Raw genomic sequence first — 3,449 nt, forward strand, 5'->3', positions numbered from 1 at the left:
TTGGTTACCCAAAACTAAAACTCTTCCTATACAAGAACCCCTTTATGTAGAACCATGATCTTGGTGTCAAATGAAAGGTTACACTCTCTGTGTCATGTTGCTTGTACCATGAGTGCTTTGCAGTGGCTGTGCCATGAGTCCAGAGAAGCATTATCTGACCTGAAACTCTTACTTTTGCTCCTACGCCTTTGAGATTTCCATGAAAAAAGGACAAACAAGGTAATGCAGTGAACATTTGTATTATAAAATGAAACAAAGGTAAAAAATAACAATACCCTGGCAAACGAAACATCAAATGATTCACATTCAATGCAATAGAAATGTATTTATGTTGGCAACCACAGTCAACAAAATGGAACGTGTTATGAACAACTGAAATAGTCTCGGCCACCGACTCCTCTTCCTCAGACACAGGATCCTCAGCTCTTGTTTTTTTGCTTGGCGGGGCCCAGTCTTCATCACTGTCACTGAAACAATTGTACAGGTGGAAGTTAGGCTCAGACCCACTAAAGTATATGAAAACCCTTCCCAACAACTTATACAAATGATATAAATGTGTGTACTCAGGTCACACCTCCCCCTGCTCTCTCTTTTACACACACACACACACACACACACACACACACACACAAACACACACTGCATTCTCACCTAACTCCCCTCCCCCCCAGGTACCAGAACACTGTTCACACTATGAAACAAAGCTAAATGAAAAACTATGCACTAAACATTACAAAAACAAACTAAACTGTATCTGTAACTGTATATGGATATAAGTAGTCTACTCACAGCTCAAAATCAGGGTCCTTCCCAGCTAAAAAGTTCTGCTCCTCCTCGGAGTCGCATTCCGAGAAATTGCTTTCTTCTCCTTCATCGATGTCCTCCAGATCTTCAATGTCCTCGGGTTCTTCGACATGTTTCGTCTTTTTTTGTCTCTTTGGCATGTTTTACGAACAAAAACCTTCAAAAACATGTCTCTTGCTTGTTTAGTAACAAACTTCCAAACCACTGCTTCGGAATCTGGTTACGCATGGGCTATGCGCCTTGAGTTTAGCCGACAGGGAAGTAGAATGTGACGATGTGTCACATGTCTAAAGAAAGCTCTGCTCATTGGCTACACGGACATCTAGGTCCCATCTCATTGGCTCACTCAGACACAGCGCTATGGCCATTCAAAGACTGGTTGTCAGATTCATCGCTTACGTGACTCATTGGCTTTGATGGCATCTATCTCGACTCTCATTGGTCCTACAGACATGTAATGGGTATCGATGGAATCAGAAGAGCCTCGTGAACACGCGGAGTACCGTGAATCCAGCGACAATAATGGAAGTAGAACCGAAATATCTGGATTTCCGCGAAAACTAAGATTTTACTTCGCTTCTTTTCGTATGTATCTGTTTTGTTTGTACTGGCGTGTACAACTACTCAATATATTGGCAATAAAACAATGTAGATATTTTACATCTATGGATTCTTACGAAAATTTCAAGACCAAGCATGCTGGGCTAACTTATTGGTACGGCCATACAGACAAGTGACAAAGTATGAACGCAGCAACTTTGGGGGGTGGTGGAGGGGGGTATTCTGATATGTTATATATCGGGATAAACTTATATTTTACACACGAAATATATGTTAATTCATGGAAAGCTTTACATATATCGATTCTTGAGTTTCTCAGCTTTAAAATGGTATATAGCATGACTATGGTAGTTCATGATAAGGTGCAAAAAAATGCATGGGGGTTGTTGGGGGGAGGTGGGGGGCACTGTATTTTCCCGAATACGGGTCACCCGTAGTGTACTGGGTTTTAATAGCTACTTTTCAGGCTTATTGTTTTCTTAAATTATTTAAATGTGTTGACAAAGGACATTTTGTGATGACTTGAATTATGTCTGATAATATGTCAGCAAGCAATGCATCATCAAGGCTGTGTTGTAATTTTGCACAGTTAACCATATCCAGTGCACCCATCCATAAGTTCAATAAATGTTCCTTTTTTAAATTGAGACTTATAACATTTGTTATCATCATTTGTGTAATTATGTGTCATTTGTATGATGTAAATTGAGGGAGCAAAATAAAAGCAGTATCGGCTCCAAATATCGGCTCAAGAAAATCGGCAGCCTGTATTGGTCATCGGCTAAGGCTGATGGAAAGAAATCGGTATCGGCACTAAAAAATCCATATCGGTCGATCCCTACTTGTTTGCAAAGATTTCTCTAGATTCTCTGAATGTTTTAATAATATTATGTCCTGTAGATGAGGAACTCCTTAAATATGTCACAATTTCATGTTAAGAAGCATTACAATTACATTGTTTCATCATTTGTGCACACAGGTTTACACAGAGTGATGAATACCCCTACAACTTTACTTCTAAGAGACCCTGCCTCTCTGTGATGCTCTTTTTCATACCCAATCGTGTTGCCAGTTACCCAAATTAGTTGTGAAACATTCTTCATTTTGTTTTCTTTATCATTACACAACTTTTCCTTTTGTTACCCCCGTCCCAACTTTTTTTTTAAACTTGTTGCTGGTATCAAATTCAAAATTAACATATATTTTTCATGAAATAGTCAAATTTGTAATTTTTAACATTTGATATGTTGTCTGTGTCTTTTTTGCAACTAAATATGAGTTTAAGAGATTTGCAGATTATTACATTCTGTTTTTATTGACATTTTACTCAACGTCCCAACTTTATCTGTTTTGGGGTTGTATTTATGATCTGCATAATTATTAATAGCTAAACATATAGTCATTAAATACTTCATATTGATTTTTAAACTATTGCACTTGTCTTTAATGTCATTACAGTGGGTGGTATGTAGGTCTAATTGAGTGTCTGTCACTTTAAGAAGAACGTGAAAGTAATTAGCTTTCATTCTCAGTTTTAGGCTGGAGGAAAATAGTCACGCATAGTCCAAGGATAAACTTATATGGATGCAATTCATTATGTTTTCTATTGTCATTAGATAAAATACATGTTCAAAAAATTAACAAGTCAAAGAAGAAGAGATAAGTGTTTTGCATGACAGCTGCAGGTTGAAAGCTGTGTGCGTGTGTGAGGAGAAAAGACACAGGCTTCGGGAAGCAATAGAAGCTTTCCACACATTGACATAAAATATGCATCTTATTGCAAAAAAAACACTGTCTTTCTAAAAGTATTGATACTAATAAGGTATTCTGACGTTTTAATTTCAGGGTATTGCCATACTTTTGTAGTATCGGTGCACCGTGCAACACTAATCAAAGGAGAACAAACGCTTAGTTTGTAGAGAGACAGCAGATGTGTAGGCGCTCACCCTTATGACATTAGGTGCACCAGTCAGGATTCCCACGGGTCATGGAATTTCTGGAATATCAAAGGAATTTTAGAAATTCTGTTCCAGACATGGAATGTCAGGGAATTTTTTTTATCATTTTTGGGGCAAAGTCATAGC

The 3,449-nt window shown here is 38.0% G+C and overlaps 1 long non-coding RNA gene across 1 annotated transcript; it reads right to left on the reverse strand.

The window, feature by feature from the left end:
* Positions 1-223: 223 nt before the first annotated feature.
* LOC143135396 (uncharacterized) lies at positions 224-1,784 on the reverse strand. The gene is made up of 2 exons (XR_012988930.1): positions 790-1,784; positions 224-467 (listed from the first exon to the last, which is right to left on the reverse strand). It is a non-coding gene; the product is annotated as an uncharacterized LOC143135396 (long non-coding RNA).
* Between the last annotated feature and the right edge of the window lie 1,665 nt (positions 1,785-3,449).

This window comes from Alosa pseudoharengus, unplaced genomic scaffold, assembly GCF_046254945.1.
Source record: "Alosa pseudoharengus isolate Yale_2024_CS ecotype anadromous, Long Island Sound unplaced genomic scaffold, YU_APseudo_1.1 YU_APseudo_1.1_scf_2, whole genome shotgun sequence".
NCBI classification, from domain to species: domain Eukaryota; kingdom Metazoa; phylum Chordata; class Actinopteri; order Clupeiformes; family Clupeidae; genus Alosa; species Alosa pseudoharengus.